Raw genomic sequence first — 21,739 nt, 5'->3', positions numbered from 1 at the left:
TTTTATAATTGGAAGTTTATATCTCTTGACCAATATCTCTCCATTTCACCCGCCCTCAGCTCCTGGTAACCATCATTCTACCTTTTTTCTGAGTTTGGCTTTTTTAGATTCCACAGGTAAATAATATACAATATTTGTCTTTCTCTGACTTATTTCACTTAGTGTATTGCCCTCAAGCTCCACTCATGTTGTCACAAATGGCAGGATTTCCTTTTTTCTCATGACTGAATAGTATTCCGTTGTGTGTGTGTGTGTGTGTGTGTGTGTGTGTGTGTGTGTATATATACATACACACACACATGCCACATCTTATTTATCCATTCATCTATTGATGGACACTTAGATTGTTTCCATATCTTGGTGCTGCAATAAACATGGGAATGCAGATATCTCTTCAATATTCTGTTCTCATTTCCTTCATATATATACCCAGAAGTGGAATTGCTGGATCATATGGTGGTTCAGTTTTTAAGGAACCTCCATACCATATTCCATAGTGGCTGCACCAGTATACATACATTCCAACCAAAAATGCACAGGGTTCCCTTTTCTCTACATCCTTGCCAACACTTGTTATCTCTTGTCTTTTTGACGATAGCCATTTTAACATACATGGAGCAAAATAAAGCAGGGAAAGGGACTAAAGTGTGTGTGTGTGTGTGTGTGTGTGTGTTTTAAATGTAGATTTTATTATTACTCATATAGATATAGTGTGGCCAATAGGTTAAGAGTCAATTACCATTGAAAACATAGTTTGTTATATTATTAAACAAAGGGCCAAGGGAAGGCCTGAGCAAGAGCCTTCATTGTGGTTTCCAGGGAAAAGAATGGGCAAGGCAGGGTAACAGGCTTAGAACTGGCTAGCTCAAATGAGTTCCACAGGCCATAGGTGTTGGGACAGTCCCTGGGTATCTGGTATGCGGCCCTGGGGTGATTAAGGCAAGAGTCCCTGAGTGTGAGAGCTCTACAGAGGAAGTGGTTGACAGTGTGAGCTCTGGATCAGTTAGTCTGCATATGAAAGGTATACTCACAGGCAGTGGTTTCCTACTTCTAGGAATGGCTAACCCTGAGAGGGGCAGTCCCTCCAGGTTCAGCAAGGCTCCAGAGGTCAAAGCATCAAAAATGCAGAAAATAAAAGGCGTGCTTAACACAATGTGTGTGTGAGTGTTGCTGCTGTTTTAAATAAGGTGGTCAGAGAAGGTTTCACACATAAAATGACATTTGGGCCCAAACTAATAGGAAACTAGAGAATGAGCCATGGAGATGTCTTGGTTCTAGGCAGACAGAATAGTATATATGCAAATGTCTTGAGGCAAGGGCATGCATGGTGTCTTAAGGGAATAATCCAGAGACCTGTGTGTCTGGAGCAGAATCAGTGAATGGAACAGTCAGAGATGAGGTCAGAGAACTAGGGAAAAGGGGGAAATCACATACGCCTGGTGGACCCTGTAAGGACTGGGGCATTTGTTCTGCGTAGAGTGGGACCACTGGAGTGTTTTGAGCAGAGAGGCAACATGATCTGGCTCACACTTTAGTAAGATCATTCTGGCTGCTGTGCTGAGAATAAACTACAGTGGGGATAAGGTGGCAGCTGGGGGTCTGAGTTAAGAGGCTATCGCTACAATCCAGGCATGAGATATGGTGACTTGGGCCCAACGGGTACCATTGAAGGTTGTGAAAATTGATCAGATTCTGGATCTGTTTTGAAGGTAGAGCCAGTATGGTTTTCTGAAGATTAGATGAAAGGTGAGAAATCAGAGCCAGATAAAAACAGGCTACTATTAGTCTATTTGCACCTTTGTATGAATAAGAAAAAGATACTCCCTCTTGGACATTACAGCCCTGGAGATCGTAGTTGGATGGCAAATGCATGAGTTGGATGTGAATCCCTCACTTGAGCTTCTTAGCCAGGTATATTTGGCAGTGCACAAACTGCACAGTCATGTGTGGTAGCCTGTCTGCCACCTATTAGAGGATTCACATATTTTCTTTCCTTTCCTCTTGCCTGCCCCCCACCATTAAGGGAGCATGCATTCAACTCATGAATAATCAAAGTTGGTTCAGCCTCAAAGAGATGGCAACATAACCACTAGAAAAAGTTTACTGTAGCCTGTGGACCTTTTTTCCCATGGAAATGTCTTTATTAAATTTGCTTTTGATTTTCAAGAACTAGAATTTTATTTTCATGGGAGCTGGGAGCCTGAAGTTCTGGTGCTAAATGGTAGTGGTAACTCCACATTACCATTTACATTTCCATTCTAGTTCCAATGAGTACTTAAAAAAAATGGAAGTTTTATCCATCTGTGTCCCATTACCCAGAGGCCATCTTTGACCATTCCATTGTTTTCTGCAAGACATTTCCTTGTTTATGATGTCCTCACCATCTCCCCATCTCCACAGTATACTGGAGAATCAACAGGATAGCAATGGAATGTGGAGAGGGATGGTGTTCTGGGAAAAAAATTATGAAATGGCAACCTGAAAATGGATGACGTAGGTGATCTGCAAAACAACAGCAAAATAACCATACCTGGGGAATAACATATAAATAAAATTAGTGAGGTCATGGAATGTTAAAACACTAGACCATAGTAGCACACCTAACTATATTAGCTTTCCTGAAGGGAAAGATTAGGATTAGGCTGAGACACTGACATTTTCAGTGGAAAATGGTTCAATGGAAAATGGGTGATCAGTTTACCCCAATGCTCTTCCAAGTTTTTTCTTGTATATTCCTTACAAGAATTTGGAAACTTACTTATATCTTCTGTCACTTTAAACTTGAGACATAAAATACTTCATGATAACTTTCAATTGCTACCATTGCTAAAGAAGTAATTTCTGGCTGTAAAAATGAATCCACTGTGAGAAAAAAAACACTGTAACAATCTGTAATTCACCATTATTTATTTTTTAAAAAGTGAGATCTTAAAAGTCAGAATTTTATATTGTTCTTTTTACCCTTAAAACCATATTTCTATTGTAATTCCCCCACAGAAGTTTTCCCAACGTAATGTGTTTTATTCTTGAAAACCTTTTACTGATCAGTTTATTTTAATTTTCGCAATACAACGTTTAAAACAGTTTTCTGTGACCATAATTCTCAATATATTCTCAATATATTGAATTATTTCTCTGTATTGAATTATCATTATAATTTTAGAGTTGGCTGATTGATCAAAATGTCATAAGTATATTATATATTATGATAAATAGGTATTAAACATAAAAAGCAAAAATATTATTGAAAATGTATATTGAAATGTATCTCTAAAAGAGATGGATGGGGATGGGTGTTGGTGGGTGTTGGTGGGTGGGTGTACTTGTAACCTGAAAGAAGGTTACAAATACAAATCTACTGAACCTGCAGGAAAATATACACATAAATGTACAGTTTACTAATTCTTTCATGCCCTTGTCCCTGGGGTTCTCTGTTGTCAAGGGGTTCTCTGTTGTCAAAGATGTTGCCATTCCACAGTGATGACTACAAAGATTGCAACATCACTCTGTACCCCTCAGGCCCTGTGAGTGTGTGTGGCTGGTTAGCAGGGACACAGACACTGATTTTATGTTCTTCACAAAATATTTCCTTTAAAAGATGGGATTAGAATTCCAGGGTCGGGGGGAGGGATAAATTAGTAGTGTGGGATTAACAGATACACACTACCATATATATTTAAAATAGATAAGCAACAAATATTTGCTGTATAGCACAGGGAACTATTTCAGTGTCTTGTAATAACCTATAATGGAAAAGAATTGAATAATAATAATATAGATATACATGTATATACGTATAACCCAATCACTTTGCTGTATACCTGAAACCAACACAATACTGTAAATCAACTATACTTCAATTAAAAAAAGAGAGAGAATTCCAGGGTCCTAACTACAAGTGGCACCATAATATGACATCTTAATGAGTCCTCTAGAAGTACATAGAATGTAAATCACATTTCATAGCACTTAGAACATCTGAGTTTTAGGAACTCTTAGAATAGCACCTAGCTTGTAGTCAGTCTGATAGAAGGATCTGTCATCATCATCATCATTTTTGTAATGACTTATACCTGTCTATTCTCTCAGCCATTCAAGAGCAAGCTTCCCAAAGTAGGGATCATGATTTATTCTTCTTGATATCCCTAGTATATTGAATACTGCTTGACCCCATAAGTGTTTATTAATAAATGAGTAACTGGGCCTTTCTCACCTTCTGAGATGGCCCACACTCTGCCTGTGGAGTGTGTTTCTCTCTAAATAAATCCACTTCTTACCTATCACTTTGTCTCTCACTGAATTCTTTCTTTGATGAGACATCAAGAACCTGAGCTTCATTAAGTCCTGAAACCAGGTGCATTTTTATAGTTTCCTGTTCCTTATTTTATTTTTTCTCCAATCAGAAGTGAGCTTTCTCGGGCTTCCCTGGTGGCGCAGTGGTTAAGAATCCGCCAGCCAGTGCAGGGGACACGGGTTCGAGCCCTAATCCGGGAAGATCCCACGTGCCACAGAGCAGCTAAGCCCATGCGCCACAAGTACTGAGCCTGCGCTCTAGAGCCTGCGAGCCACAACTACTGAGCCCATGAGCCACAACTACTGAAGCCTGCATGCCGAGCCCGTGCTCCGCAACAAGAGAAGCCACTGCAATGAAAAGCCCACATACCACAACAAAGAGTAGTCCTCACTCACCACAACTAGAGAAAGTCTGCACGCAGCAACAAAGACCCAACATAGACAAAAATAAATAAATAAAATAAATAAATTCAAAGAAAAAAAAAAGAAGTGAGCTTTCTCCAGGAATTTGTTTTTAATACCTCTACCCCAGCTATTAAAACAACAACAATATAGTAGGCATAATTGTTTTATAGCCTAGGTCTCATAATTCAGACATCAGAAATCTGTGAAAGTCTTTTTATGTTGTCTATTTGTTCTGTTGTTTTAAAAGGTTCTTGCTCGTGGTGCCTTGCTTGTGTGCTTGATTATATTTGACTGTGTGCTGCTGACCATTTGAAGAACTATACGTGGGATCCCTTGTGGTCTAGGATGGAGGTATTTTCCTCTAGGGAGAATATACATTTGATTTTGCCAGGTGCTCAAAGGCATTGACAATTTGGAACCATTTGAAAATAAATTTGGGGGTGGGGGGAGGGATAAATTAGGAACTTGGGATTAACATATATGCACTACTATATGTAAATAGATAAACAACAAGGACCTACTGTATAGCACAGGGAACTGAACCCAATATTTTGTAATAACCTATATGGGAAAAGAATCTGAAAAAGAATAGACATATGTGTATGAATATATATAAAACTGAGTCACTTTGCTGTACGCCTGAAAGTAACACAACATTGTAAATCAACTATACTTCAATAAATAAATTAATTTAAAAAAAAATAAAAAAAAATAAATGAGTAACTGAATACCTAAATGAATGAAAGAATGAATGAATAATCAAATAATTGAGAGCGAGCAAAGAGAGGAAATAAATTTGTTGGTCATATTCTATTCTCCCCTGGTCATCTGATCAGTCCTCTAACCTCTTGCCAGGCTGCTGTCAACTTTGATTTGTGACTTTGGTAAAATATATGCTGGCTTCTACAAGCTTTATTAATCTTTTTCTTCTTGCTAACTTGAGTTTGGATTCTATAATGCTGAGGTGGTAAGACTCCAGGATTCACTTTATTTTTTCTATGAACCAGAAGTAAAGACTAGTTTAGGCTAGATAAAAACAAATCTAAACAAAGAAATGAAATTAGCGTCATGATCTTGTGTGTGTGTGTGTGTGTGTTTGTGTGTGTGCGTGTAAAATTCTGCCACACAATAGTTACCAACATTTCTGAGATTTTGATTCAGGGATTGTTAGACTTGCTGAGGCTAATACCTTATTCACAGGTCCAGTCCAGAGCTTCAGTTCTTATCCATAGAATCTGGGTTATTGTGCAGTAACTCACACCATGCAAATTCTTGAGAGGTTGACCTACAAAATAGAATGCTAATAGTTACATTACACACACCATAGGAACAGTCATAAAGATTGCTTTGTTAGTGTATTCCTTCCTTGAAGGGAACTTTATATGGTGATAAAATTATAATAAAAAAATTGCTTAATGATCAAAACTAAGACAAATTAAATTAGCTGATCTTAATAATAGCAATGCTCAACAAAGAAGGGTAAGACTATCTTCCTCACTGTAGGAATAGAGCTTTCAGTGTCCTCTCTCTTGAACACCCCATTCCCTGGAAATGTAGGAAAAACTATGGTCAATATCCTGAGGTAGTCTTAAAAGACTTTTGTGAGGAATAAATGAGATAATATATGTAAGATGTATCTCCAGGTAATTAGTAGTTACTCTGTATCAGCATTCTTCAAATTGGGTTATGTGTACCTCTGATGGAACACAAATGCTTGCCATCTTGATCCTGAACTTCAATACTTATTATTCCTTATAACTGATCCCTTTTACTCATCAGAATCTTACTATGATGTATTTCTTAGGAGTGTTAAATCTTCCTAAGCACCAAGCAAAGGACATTTCCAAAGAGTGTTAGAAGAGCTTCTATAATCAGGACCTCTGTAACCAGTGAGATTTTTGATCATTCTGAATAGTAGTAAAAATTGAAATTGTGTCCGCTGAATGCAATAAAGCTTTAAAGATTACCTTTCTACATCTATTTCACTTCTATGCGTTTTAATATATACATTCTCAACACCATTCTCATTTAACTTCAAATACGCAATGCCTCTTTTTAACTCTAAACATTTTTTTTTAATTTGCTCTGGCATAATTTAAAATAAGACCTTTTTACCTGTCTCATTCAAATTCTCTAAGGTTATTGTTTTGCCCTAGAAAATTTCCCAAATATCTTATCCTATATTTGAGTCAATTTCCTCGTGATAGTAAAAACTATCATGTTAGCCTCAGTAAAACCTTTGTTAAATACCCAAAGCATTGGGAAGTGTTAGATTTATGGATTCACAGTTTGAGGATGGGGGATCTTTGAAGTCATCTCCTTTCACCTTATAGTTAGAAGATCAGAGACATAGAGAAGTTAAATGACATCCCTATTGAAGCCAGGACAGTCCATGTGGCTAAGGTAGAATCCTGTTCTCTTGCCTCTAGTTCAGAGCTTTTCCTACCACGCCAAGAAACATATGATCTTCTTTTTCTATTTTCAGTTCATTAAAGAACAAAGGTGTTTTATCAGTGAGGTATATTACAGTATATTTGGGGTTACAGATCAGTATTTAAAGCAATTTCATGCAAATACAGGTAGTGAATAGATAGATACATAATATTTCAGAGTGTATGTTCTGTGTAAGCAAATTCTGTTTCTCCAGCTTTGAAATTTGTCTGCTGCATCTAAAAATATTTCCCTGAAGCTATTTCCATTTTTTAATAGTCTCCACTCTATCTTAGTTTATTACTCATGTCATTTTCCTCTGACTTATATTTTTCTCAAACTGATTCCACATGTTACTTTCAATCACAGCATCTCAAGACTTTGGATGAATGGCCCTGAAGCATTTCCCTTGCTTGGCTTTCTGCAAGGATTTCAGTCTGAGTGTACAGAGGCAGTAGAGCTGAGATGCAGAATGCTTTTTCTTCATTTTGCCTGTCCTTCCATAAACCAGTTGAGATTTAAAAACAAACAAACACAAACTTATTTTATTCTTGTCTATAAATGTAGACTTTTACAAACTCATCTCGCAGTCAGGTTACTCAAACGGGCAGAAATCAATCTGAATTTTTTCTTTTGAACTTTCTAGTAAGTTGTCTAACCTTAGCTGGAATTTTGCTATACCATGAAGAGAATGAGAATTTGGGAGGTGAATATAAAAACTATTTATCAAACATCTCTGATGTTGGGAATTCCCTGGTAGTCCAGTGGTTAGGACTCTGTGCTTCCACTGCAGGGGGCCCAGGTTCGATCCTTGGTCAGGGAACTAAGGTCCTACATGCCACACAGCATGGCCAAAAATTTAAAAATTTTAAAAATTAAAAAAAAAAATCTCTGATGCATGTAAGTAAAAAGCTAATTATTGCCTTAATCACCTTATGATACAGTTGACTTTAATATCATAACTTTCTTTTTCAGAGTCAAATTCAGTGGCCATGGTCAACAGGAGCAAAGATATTAGTAACATCTTGATAAAACAGATATTGGTAACAATTATTTTCCTTGCTCCTCTTAAAGGTCTATATTCTATTTATTTTTAAAACAAACATATTTAACATTTAACACAATTTTTAAACTGCCACAAATTCTTTTAGAAGTTAGTGGTATATAAAGTCTAAGAACATGGACATAGCGACATGACAGTGGTTAAATATGAAAAAATAAATTCATGAACTAGTTAGCTTGATGTTTAGCTAGACAGTGAGTTTTCCTTCTGATAAACATCCAGTGCTCTAATTATATTTTAAAAATTACTAGCTCTTTTAACTGTGTATAGTCGAGAAAACCAGGAACTGGAGCTATTTTAATCTGGAACTGTTTCCTAAGGCGGTTTAATTATCTAAAATGCAGCTTTAAAGACTGTTTTCTTCAGCTTTGACCTGAGAGAGCTTGACGTTTAATAAGCTGTGATGTCCGAGATCTCCCAAGTTTTCAGAGTATCTGAATGTTTTTGAATGCAACAACACACAACAAGTTAAAGTCCCATAAAAAGCCTGTGAACATCAGTTTTTTTCTATTAATAAAGTATAATTTCAAGCTTAATATTAGGTTATTTGAAATTTTATTTTGATTCATTTATTTTCAATTATTCATTTAGTAACCCATTTGGTAGCTAAGTCATTTCCTAAAATTAAGCTAAAATTTAATTTGTATAAATTTGTAAATCCCTTTGCTTCGTTATATTCTTTTAATCAATTATGATGGATGAAAATAATAGTACCTACTCTTTGGGGTGCTGTGCTGTCATCTATCAATAGCAAGTGGTAGTATACCTTTTGTGGGGGAATACATTTGTTTTTTTTTTTCATTTTCATCTTCTTTTTAATCTTTTATAGTGTCTTTTGGGATGTTAAATTCTAGCCTAGACTATTAAGTCTGAAAATAGAAAAGTTAATTTCTACTGAAGCTTATTTTAATTCTACTGGAATCACATGAGTTAGAGTAGTTAAAACACATACATTTACTCACGCTCACACAGTGATGAGGATTATGCTTAAAAGGAAAAAAGCCTCCATTCCCCACCAGATAGGAAGATGTAAAGTACACACAGAAACTTGAAAGAAAGAAAGAGAGAAAGAAAGAGGGAGGGAGGGAGGGAGGAGGGAGGGAGGGAGGAAGGAAACATTAAATGGGATTACTTGAATGACAATTTTTTGTTCTTTCTTTTTTGCAATTCTTCTTGTTTTGTGGAATATTAAATCATAATTGCATGGTCTAATTTATTTCTCTTAATCTTTACCCTTCCTTCTTATTTTAAGTCTGAAAAGAAGAGGCAGGTGAAAATATATAAGGACCTGGATTCCACTGCATTACCATATGTAATTATTATATTCTGTGTCAACAGATCTTCCATTGATTCACCCATCATTACATAATGGTTCCTAAAATTAATTGGAATCTATATTTCCAAGATCTTTATCAATTTACCAGCACATTTTTTTCCTTACAGCAAAACACTGTGCTCTGCAAATAAAACTCATGACCGTTCATGAGAAAGAAATATGTCAAAAGTTGAAAAGTCAAGGTTACTTTGAGGATTTCTTGTGTCCATTTTCAGCTTTCAGGCCAAAGAAGTTATAGGGTAGTGGAGGGGAAAACAAATACAAACAATAGCTTGGTACTTTTATGTAATGACCTCATTTATACCTTTGAACAACCCAGGACACAGGCATTGTTATTACCATATTTTTTGAGATGGGAACACTGAATCTTAGAGAAACTTACAGAAAACTAAAGCCCAAGGTCACCAATATTAAGCATAGTAGTCAAGGTCTATCCCCATATCCTTATGCTTGAAATCATACACTCTTCTATTCTTCTTGGTGCACTGACATTTTTATCATTATGTAATGTTCCTTTCCATCCCCAGTAACTTTCTTTGGTCTGAAATCTACTTTATGTGATATTATACCTTTCTTTTGATTGGTATTTTCATGGTGCATCTTTACTTTCATCCTACCTATATCATTATATTAGAAATGAATTTCTTATAGACACCATATAGTTGGGGCATTTTTTTAATCCACTCTGCCAATCTCTGTCCTTTTATTGGCATATTTAGAACACTCATACTTAATGAAATTATTGATAGTGTGTTAGGTGTTTAACGTGTCTTCTTTATGTTGAGAACCACATTGGAAAAATATTATAATTTTGCTTTCAAACATCTAACAGAATTTTAAAAACTCAGGAGAAGATGAGTAGTATATTTTATTTACCCATATACTTACCTATTCTGTTGACCTCTCTTTGCTCTGATGTTCCAAGTTTTCTTCTGTTGTCATTCGCTCTCTACTGGAATAACTTTCATCAGTTCTTTTAAGATAGGTCAATGAGTCATTCATTGCATAGCAAGATCCCCAGAAGAAAGTCTGCCTTCTTGTCTCTACCTTTTAGAGTTTTCTGCTGCTGGTTTTATTTATTTTAACCAGGGTTTTAGGTGTGAAAAGAGGGAGATGTGCTTACTCCATACTTCCAGAACTGAAGTCCTCCCACCCCGTACCCATTTAATTAAAGCATGCTAACATCAGAAAACGTGCATAGGGACAGAGAGCTCACTTTCCCCTTCTTTCTGTCTCAGAGTCTAGGGTCTAACAGCCAGCTGGTCCTTAAGTGTTTACCTCTTTCACACCATGCATAGTACAGAGTGCATCTGACTTGTAAATGCTCTGTGGGTAAGAATGTAGTGAGCTGTATCAAAGTAGATAAAATGCTGATGGAGAAATTATGTGGAAGAAATTTTTCCTTTGTTTTCTTAAAATACTTATGGATGGGTGAGAAGCTGAAGCTGGGAAAACACTCAGGTAAATCTTACAACAGTAACAGCTGACAATTATTTACAGGCACTGTGCTAAGCTTTTTACTATTTTAAACCTGGTCGTGCTCTATGAAGTGACTATTATTCTTATTTCCATTTAACAGACTTGGAAATTGAGGCTCAGAGACAAGTCTCACAGAGCTACATAGTGGTAGCGCTGCCGTGAACTCAAACTCCCCCTCAAATATCAGTGTGTTAGAAATAAATATATGAAGTACCTGGCATACATTTGATGTTCAAACATAGAAGTTATAGTCATAGTTACGATTTTTTTATAGTTGAAAGAATCATTTGATCTGAGTATATTCCTGATTCTGCAGCAGTAAAACTCAAGAGCAGAACACAGGGGAATTTTCTAGCAGCAGTGGTTAAATAAAGCCATTGAAAAATGGTGATATTTAGCAATAATAAATGTATTGCCAAAAGAGTTTGAAGACACTTCTTCTTTATAAAAGGCTCACTTGCAGGAGTGACTGTTGACTGATTTTCAGCATTTAAGTTGGAAGGTTGGTATTTAAAATGTCTCAACTCTTCTTGAAAAATTGTGGAGTTTGTTCAGTCAGGACTTGACTTAATTCTCACTCCTGCTTTTGTTCCAGCCATGCCATTTGAGCAAGAGCACTTCCACAGAACCTGAGCGTTGCTCTGAATGTGGCAGCAGAAGCAGCGTGGAACTGGGGTTCATACACTACTGTAGCAAAATGAAGGATCTTTTATGTCCTTGGTGGGTTGCAGTCTAAGTTCTGCCAGGCCTTCTTATAAACTAAAGTGTATTTACATGATAGTTTAGATTCACCCTGAAGTTAATCATCAAAAACATTACAGAAACTTAAATCATGCTTCATACTCATCAAATTCTATGACTCTCCTTTGACTTTTGGACATAAATCCTCCCAGATGGTTTTGCAGTTCTTTAAAATGTCTGACTCAGTTAAGCCCCAATCCTTTTAGCGATGAGAAGTGAATGCACTTTCTAGTTGTTAAATGCACATGTTCAATCTGAATTTCAATAACTGTCCTTTTAAGCTCAGGCTGTTTGTGCTTTCTCACATCTGTAAGAAAGGGATTCAGACAGTTTGGGTCTCTTATTAGAGACCTTTAATTCTCCAAAGTCCCTGATCTGTGTCAACAGCTGAGTAAACTTCTTAATGGGTATTTAAAACCTACTCATCTGAATGCATTACAATAAAATAAATTAAATGCCTATATTCTGCTTCAGCTTCCTCTGAATAGCTCATAAACTGGAGAACTGGGTAACAAAGAAAACACACATAGTTTTCCCCTCAGATAAAAGCAGTGAACCTGATTTGCAAAGTTCACAGCACATACCCTCCTGGTGAATGATGCAAAGTTGGGCACACCATATTTCTCCCTGGGCTTGAATGAACTAGTGAAATTTTTCCTCCCTTTCTCTGCAGGTGCCCCAACACTGGAGTCAGCCTTTTACGATTTCAATCTATGAATTGAGTTCTTACACTCCATTTCAGCCATTGGTTAATTTTGTGTATTGTAACTACATAAATACCATCTTCTTGCCAGAAATGTTAAGCAGGTCAAACCCTGAGTTTAGATTGCTATACTAGGTAATGCCACTTTCATCTAGTCCTTCATTTTACAAGAGAGGAGATTAGGCTGTGAGAGATCAAAAAAGCTTTGCTTTAAGACATACAGCTGGTTCATGGCAGAACCAGGAAGTCCCACCCTTGTCTCTTAGAATAGAATGTAATTACCCTGGGTTGCACTAGTTGAAAATAAGCTTTGCAGGAGAGATGGAGCTTCCAATAAGCCTAGGTAATGAGAAGCACATGAGTAAGTAGAGTTCAGCATCCCCACAGTTTCTGTAGTAAGAAAATCTGTAAAAGGAAGTCCATGAAAATGATGAGAAACAGAGAGGAGCCTAGAAGACCATGAGCATGCTGATATTTTCTAACATCAAGTATATATATATATTTTTTTTTTAATTTATTTATTTATTTTTGGCTGAGTCGGGTCTTTGTTGCTGGGCACGGGCTTTCTCTAGTTGTGGCGAGCGGGGGCTACTCTTTGTTGCGGTGGGCGGGCTTCTCACTGCTGTGGCTTCTCTTGTTGTGGAGCACGGGCTCTAGGCACACAGGCTTCAATAGTTGTGGCACACGGGCTCAGTAGTTGTGGCTCACGGGCTCTAGAGCGCAGGCTCAGTAGTTGTGGTGCCCGGGCTTAGTTCCTCTGTGGCATGTGGGACCTTCCCGGACCAGGGCTCGAACCCGTGTCCCCTGCATTGGCAGGCGGATTCTTAACCACTGCGCCACCAGGGAAGCCCTAACATCAAGTATATTAAACACAAGCTGAGCAAATTGATGCAGCTATTTTTTAATTAAACAAAGTTTGAACTTAATACATGTTTGAAAACAACAAAAAATAGAGGTTTGCCCTGGCCTGGGTAGGGATTGGGAAGTTTGAAAATTGGGGGAAAGTGCATATTAAAGAAAAGTAATAAATTAACGCAGTCATTGCTTTTCTGTACTCTAGTATTGACACTCCTGTAGGGTAAGTACAGAGTAAATTGATCCTTATATTCTCTTATTACCTCAAACAGCAAATACAGCTTTCTTAAAGGGCATATGTAAGGATGACTTCCTTTTCAGTGGCAGGTAACAGACTGCTATTTCTAAATCATTAAGAAGTTATTGCATGATGTATGATGTATGGGGCCTTTGGGAGGTAATAATTGTTTCCTCACAGGAAACAATCTGTACAGTTACTGAACACATCTGATGTATTAGTACACACCGTGTGAAGTGCAGTGTCAATCACATAAACATAAAATAAGCTTAGTGCATTTGTAAATATGGGGTATTTACTGTATTCCATTGTGGCTATAAATTATGGAGAAATGTCAATGGAAGAGGGTCTCACTCTCTGTAAGAGACTTCTGCTTATTCCTGATAGTGTGTCGTTTGAAAATGGCTTTTCAATCAATGCACTACGTAGGATTCTTACCCAAAAAAAGTGAAAATAAAAATTGGTATATTAGACCCTTCCGTTTTAATTGCTATTACGTGTGCATTTACAGTGTGGTGCTTATTTTCCTTTGCACAAAAACCTTATTTTAGAAAGGACAGTCTTTTGCAGGTAGGCACTTGCTGAAAGGAATGCAGCTTGCTGGCAGAGAATATTCTAAACTGCCAATCTCATTGGGAGCCTGCTGTAAAAACATCTGCAGCTTGGAAGATTCGGAGACAGCTAATAACAGTGACTATAATTAATAGTAAATTGTTTTAAGGAAAGCAATTAACAAATTGAGCTGATACTTAATCTACCCAATTAAAAAACAAGAAGCAAAAAGAATTCAGAAGAAGGAAGCAATGTCTATTGTATCCATGATTATTTCTTGTGGAGATGGTTGGTTTTACACATTTTCTTTTGAAATATACCTGTAGCTGATAGTGGCGATTTTGACCCCTAAGACCTAGTTTATTTTACCTTTCTTTTGTGCTGTTTGTTACTTAAACCTGCACTTTTGTTACTGTGTTTTTAAACTCTATCTGGTACTCCATTCTAGACACCATATTTTAATACTGACATTTAACAAACTGCACATGGGCAACTACGGTGGTGAGGTCCATGATTGTAAAAAGCAGCAATATTTAGTCTAATGCAGAAGAAAGATTAGGCAAAGATCCTAAACTACCTTCCAGTATTTGTAAGGCTTTGTTTTAAAAGCCAGAGATACATTGTATTGCATAGTTCCAGAAAGTTGATTCAGGACCAGTGGATTAAAAGAAAATCAATTGCCACTTTTATCCACCCCAGACACACACCCAAATAATTTTATAACAATAACATTCCCGCATAGCAATACATGACTGGAGCTGAAGGTTGCTACCACTTTACCTCTTTTAGAGGCTGTCTGAGTCCATTTGAGCTGCTGTAACAAATATACCATAAATTATTGGCTTAAACAGCAAACATTTATTTCTCACAGTTCTGGAGGTTGGGAAGTCCAAGTTTAAGGTGCCGGCAGATTTAGTGTCTGGTGAGGCCCTGCTCACTCGTTCACAGAGGACTGTCTCCTTGTGTCCCCACTTTACAGAAAGAGAGCTAACTAGCTCTCTGGCCTCTTCTTGTAGGGGCACTAATCCCATTCATGAAGGCTTCACCCTCATGACTTTATTACCTCCCAAAGGCCCCATTTCCAAATACCATCACGTTGGGATTAGGATTTCGACATATGAATTTTGGGGGACACAAACATTCAGTCCACAATAAATAGAACAAATATCTCCTGTTCTCTCCACCCCTTGCTGATTCCCAACATTGAGGCCCAACACCCATAGTTGTTCATCATTGCGCCTGTATCTTGGTTTCATTACACATGGCAATCTACACTTGTTAATGGTACTTGTTAAATCCCTAGACATTTGAGTTTTGTCTCCTGACCTCTGAGGTCTTTTCTGGTACCCATCATTGTGATACTTAATTGTTCAAAATGACTGGCTATAGTCTATTCATCATTTTTATTCTGTTTAAGTGAGCATTTTACTCCACTTCAGTTTGTATGATTTTTTTTAAAAAAACAACTTTTCAGTTTCATAATTTAAAAAACATAATTTGTGATGTGGCCTTTTACAAAATCATCTTAATTATTATGAGCTAAAATTGATGAAATAGTTTCACACTATATCAATAAGAGACAGCCAGTCAAGCACAGAGTACTACTCTTTTGTAGATATTTCAGAGGGGCAGTTTCATCTCTGTTGACCATTCTCCTCATAACTAAATACTGAGATCCTTCCTCCCTCCGGATGGCCATGACACTGACCCAGGGATTTGGAGAGGATTCCGAGAAGACGTGATTCTGAGATGGTTAGTTGACTTAAGCCATGCATCATATGCAACTGGACAAAAACAAAGCATAGCATGTCAATTGTAGCTTCATTTTTTTCCCCACTGAAGTCTCAATTATGCTTGTTATTTTCCTCTCTTCTTTAAGGCTCTGGCTCTAGCTGAATGGGGCCACTGGGGCTAGAACAGGGCTTCTGTATAACCACTGTGAGGTCTGTGCTCTGCACAGAGGCATTGGCCAAGGTAGGTGAGGGGCTGGACCCCAGCTTGCATTCTGGGGCCGGTTGGACAACTGTGCCTAGGTGCCAAATGCAGGGGCACTCGATTCTAATGTCCATGAAGGCACTCTCCAGGCCAACAGTGGCCTTGGAGCCACTTGTGCCTCTGCTTACCCACTGTGAATTGAGGGACAGTTTGCCAGTGTGGTTAAAAGCTTATCATAACTTATCCTTTATGGGGCTGTTCCTTGAGTGTAGGATTACATGTGTGGGTTGGAGTGGAGGGTAATTAGACACAAACCAATGCTGTTTACTTGATGTTTTTTAAAAACCCTTGTCCTGGGGATCAGTAGGAAAGACCTGTTGCTGGTAGGAAGTCTTTCTTCTACTAATTATTCAGGTTGACTTGAGTACTTACTTTGGATTGGTCCTACTGCTTCTCCTTTATGGCTTAATTGGCTGGGATGAGCCTTACTTAGGAAGAGGGAATAAACCATTGACACTTTAGAGAGCATATCTGAGACTTAGTGATTTGAATGGCAAAATACAGCTCAGTGATTCTAAAACTACAACATGTTTTTAAAGCTCATAAAATTGGTCTAAAGTGCCAGAAATTCCCACTTTGGACTGCCTTCAAGGCAATGAAAGCTCAGACACTGACTCATCGAACTGTTTCCTTATTAACAGATGTGGTACCAAATATTTTTGAGGGCTGAAAAAATGAGTGAGCTGTTGTTCAAACCCCATGAGCCTCTTAACTACAAAGCTCTCTTAACCTCTTAATTTTGAGACTTTTGGGATTTCAAAGGAAATCTGATGGTTATATATACATACTAGTTTTTGTTGTTGTTGTTTATTCTTAACTCATCCAAATGCTATTTGTCCAAGGATGCTCATGATATTTGAGAAATCTTTTGAGTCATTTTATAAACTGTTTGGTGCTCTATTTCTTTAAGCCAGGAAGTTGCAACTGCCAGCATTAAGCAGAAAGTATGTTGTTGAGTTTTAGCTTTATTTAGAAAGAATGAGGTTTCATGTATTTGTGAACAGATTTATTTCACTGACTATCCACCCCAAATATCACATAACAGTTGAAATTTCTCTTAGTATTAGATATACTGTCAGAAAAGTCTTGCCTAATTAGAACAATGGCTATCCAAATCATTTTAACAAAATATAAATACATTTATATTCAACGCAATAGAAGAGTTTATGGAAGAGTTCCACAAGAGTAAAAACTCGATCCAAGGATTTATATAATCTTTCTTTGTGCTGTATCATGTTCTTCTGAGGGCTTGGTATTGTTGTACATACTTATTAAACTGAATACTTTTTATTCAAAGTAGGCAGAAAAAAATATTTTACCCAAGTGTTACACTGAGGCAAGTAAAGATAACTTTTAAAAAATTCATGACAGTCAATAGAAGATGGGGGTGGGGGGAAGAGAACTGAACCATCCTTATCTTTGCTTCCACTTGAAAAGGTTGATTGACTTTTTTTTCTAGCAAAGTCTGAGATGTGAATGCTGCTCTATTTTTGTATAAAATAAAGTTGATAATCTTCAACTGATTCCCCCCATTGTTAGTTATTAATACGTAATTTATCCATTTCCCTCAAATTTCATGTACAGGCTAGCAATTATGCTGACAGTCCTGATAAGGGGAGGCCCCTGATTCCTTACCAAGGTTATATAACATTGGCCCATAATGTCCTTATCCATTCATAGGTGAAAACATTGAAACAGAAGTAGAAAATGATTTCTCTGAGTAGTGAAAGAATTAATATGGTTCTGAATAAAACTTTTTGAAAAAAGGCTTTTAATCCCCAGACCTGTATTTAACCCTCAGGGATCTGTGTAAATCATTTGGAGGAGCTCTGAAAAGATGACTGAACACTTGTGTCCACGTTACTTTTTTTCTACCGAGGAATAGATTTCGGTAAAGACATTCAACTTCTTGACGGTTTATTCCTGCATTTATAGCATAGATATTGGTGCCTGCGAGTTCTCTTGCAATTCAGGTGAAGAGTTAGCACTAGTAAAACCTACTCTACTTTCCAGATGGCAGATGTAGTCTCCTAGGGCCCATTTTATTACCATCCATAGGGATACCATAATGGCTTGTTCCATATGACAGCGAAGTTGTGTTTCTTATCTATTACCTCTACATGCTTTGGGGGAGGTTGACAGAAAATGGATGCAAGATCAGGGCGAAGTTAAAGGTCTGCAAACTGCAACTGCAGAGAATATAGATTTGTGGGCCTGCTCCAGACAGCACAGTTAACTCACTTAACTGCCAGCTGTGACACCAGTGAGCTGTATTTAACATCAAAGCACCAGAGAAGGTCACCCAGGTCCCACAGGAAAGTCTGTCAAACTTATTGCAGCTCAGCTGGAATCCTGAGGAAGCTGAAGGCATGGAGAGCTAAGTAGCCTGTGCCCACTGGTGGTACATTGTAGCACTCAGGCAATTCTGTTTTGAATGGGCCTTGTGTGTGGACAGTCTGAGAGGTATAATAACAGACTTGCAAAACAGTAAGGAAGTTGCTAGGAGTGATTATTCATTTCAGTGTATTCAGTGACCAGAAGAGCACGTAGAAGTGTTGGTCTGTTTTGCTGTTGCTGTTGTTTTTAAGCAAACGACATCTGCATCAGCCTCCTTGAAAATAAGGACAATATCTGGGTACTTAATCACGGAGTTTTATGCCAAATTATATTCTACTTAACTAACCTGCATTTTGCACAGACTTTTTCCCTCTTGGAGTGAGAGATTGCAGTGGGGGCAGTAGTTGAAGTCACAGACTGATGAGTCGATTTTTCTGTTCAGGATCTGCCCACTCCAAAACAGGCCTTCATCAGCCTCTGTAGGACGGTACTTAGGTGAGGAATAACATTCATTGAGTTGGATTTGCCTGCTGTTTTCCACACAGTGAAATGAGAAAACATGCAGCCTGCGGGGGTTTTGGGTGACTGTTTTGTGCCAGAGTTTATCAGCTAAGCAGTACGCTCATTATACCTATCCGCTGAAATCAGAAGAGTTCCCACATATGGACGTTTAGTGCATGCACATGGGTGCATTAAGCAGAACAAGTGAACCACAATATCAGGCAGAGTTGGTTGTTTTCCCTTATTTTTCAATATAGGACACATAGGAGTAAATATAGAAATTTTGGAGCATAAAGGAGGTGACACAGAATGCATCTCTACCTGGCAGGCTTGTACTGGAAGTGAATTTAGAGAAGCAAAATTGCCAGTTACTCACACATTAGTCTCCATAGATTATGAATCTGTGACTTCATACCAATCCCATGGAAGCAAATAAAAGCAAGAAAAACAATTGTTGTCCCAGCTCTTTCCATCTCTTTCTTCATCCTCATTTTACTGCCTGAGTCCCAGGTACCTTTCCCCTCTCTGACCTTATTCGACTGCCCTCCAACTTACCATAAAACTGATGTTCCTGACAAAATTTACTCTTTCATTCATTCATCCAGTTTAGTACACAAGGCACTAAGGCGCAGTGAAACATGATAGGTTATGAACCACATGCCTTGGACACACTGTGGGCAGGTGGGGATGACACCACCTAGAAGAGGTAGGGAGGGCTTCCCAGAGGAAATTGATATTTGACTTGGCTTTCAAAGGATGAGATGATATTTTTCTGATGAAGGCAGAATAAAGGGCAATTCAGGTAAAGAGACAAATTTACAATAGCAAGGAGTCATGAAAAGGTGTAATATCTTCCTAGAATAATAATAAGTTCAATGGCACTAAATCTTAAGTTCATGATAGGTGGCGAAGGACTTGAAGTCTGGGGGAGGATGTAGGGACAAGCTTATGATGGGCATTGTATACCATTTTATACGATTTTAGCTTTAGATAGCCGGAAATGAATGAGTACCTTAATGTAATTAAGGCTTTTACAGAAATAGCTTTTTTTAATGCAAACAATCCATGTTTATTACAAAATTTAGGAAAACAGGTAAGTGAGCAGAAGAAAATACAGAGCACTCACATCCCACTGACAGTGTGGAGACACCTGGGAATCCATCATATGGTGAAGTGTGTCAGAGCTGCAGGGCACCCTTGGGTGGGGCTTAGTTCAGCTGAACTTGCTGTGACAGGGAGACGGGAGAACAGTCTAGGCTTGGTGGGTTTTATTGTAGAGAGGACCCTTGTCCTCTCTTCCATCGTAGAGTGAGCCAGAAGGGAGATAAAGGCTTTTTATCCGTTAATAATGGACCCATTCTCAAGAGAGTGTCAGTTGATGTATATCCAGCTCTCAGATTTCTATCTTGGGAGAGTTAGCCTAAGCCTGAAGTGGTTCTAGAAATACCTTTTGTACATAGAATTATATGGTTCTTTTTCAGCAACATGAAAGGTTAAATAGACTGCCAAGGGAATCTATTTTTCTTTGTGGAAATTGGTTCTCGCCTTTTAACAACTGACTGATACAGTTTTAAAAAGTAATCTTTTAAAAATCATGTTCTAAAGTTTCCCTAAGTCTATTTCCTTCTGACTTTGAAGCTATTTGTACACAAATATAGACTTGAGATCAGCTTTTCTTCTCTCGGGCCAGAATCAGAGCATAAGCAATGGCTAGCACAAAGCTATGGGTCAGGAAGAAAAAAAAAAAGACAAATCTGCTTTTTCATCCAGGCACTCTGAAATATAGCCACTGAAACTGCCAGTTGGTTACATGTCCTGAGAAAAGGGAAGAGAGAATAGTTTCCTTTGCAACTTTGTGGTAGTGTTCTCCAGATGCATTTCATTCTCTGGGGTATTCATGTTTAGTTGCTGAAAATCACTTTGTAGCTAGGACTGTTCCAGCAATTGTTATTCTGAAACTGCTATAGCGCTGAGTTTTCTTGGGCGGTTGGTCTGCTGAGAGATTCCAGAAGGAAAATTTCTCCAGTGTCCTGGGGAATGGGTCCTTCAGACATCAGTTCATGTTCTTGAAAGAGCACATTCCACGTTCTCATTTCCATTCTCATTTCTTCCTTTTATTTTTTCCCCCTAGGATTTCATTCCCAGCACATTTTTTTTCTTTGTGGGTTTTTTTGGTTTGGTTTTTTGGTACATTTTAAGTTCCCCAAATTCCCTAATACCATTTAAATATGAGGTATTATATTCTTTCTAGGCCCAAATTCTAAAATTCCATTTTGGAAGATTATTTCATAAAGAAGCTGACTGAAATCAGTTTTTAAAATGGGGATGATATATCTCAGTTGGAAATGGAACTTTAGGAGCAAACATTTACTGATTTAAAGAAGGAAAGAAACTTTTCTTTTTTAAAAAAAAAAAGCTGGGATTTTTTTTCCACTTGAGCTCTCTGCAAATCACAAATAAGGTCTTTAACTCTGTGATCTTAGCATAATTCATGGTTGTCAAGAGGAATATTTGCTGACTTAGAGGATATGTTGACTCTTATCAATGAAATGCAATGAGGCTGGTATTTATACTCAGATTTTTAAAATTTCAAGCACACTGGACTTGTTCCAAATACATAGTAAGACTGAAAGAAAAATAGCCGTTCCATGATAAGCAGAGGTGTACACTGATTTTGTAAAATGTGTCAACTACGTTTGGGAAGATTGCTAAACAAGCGAAAACAGAGAGATTTTACAAAGAAAAGAACAGGTGGTCCAGGTGTTGAAAGATGGGATAGGAAGCAGCAAGAACTCGGGGGTTGAGAACTCG

The 21,739-nt window shown here is 37.7% G+C and overlaps 1 protein-coding gene and 1 non-coding gene across 4 annotated transcripts in view; both read left to right on the top strand.

Annotated features, from left to right (window-relative positions):
• Positions 1-21,739, top strand: part of PLXDC2 (plexin domain containing 2) — a 414,916-nt gene that overhangs the window by 71,587 nt on the left and 321,590 nt on the right. The window lies entirely within an intron of this gene.
• Positions 7,879-7,951, top strand: TRNAG-UCC. The gene has a single exon. It is a non-coding gene; the product is annotated as a tRNA-Gly (tRNA).

This window comes from Balaenoptera musculus, chromosome 2 (genome assembly GCF_009873245.2).
Source record: "Balaenoptera musculus isolate JJ_BM4_2016_0621 chromosome 2, mBalMus1.pri.v3, whole genome shotgun sequence".
In the NCBI taxonomy this organism is placed as follows: Eukaryota; Metazoa; Chordata; class Mammalia; order Artiodactyla; family Balaenopteridae; genus Balaenoptera; species Balaenoptera musculus.
Note: the sequence above shows the minus strand (reverse complement) of the source record. Positions and strands in the feature narration are given on the sequence as shown.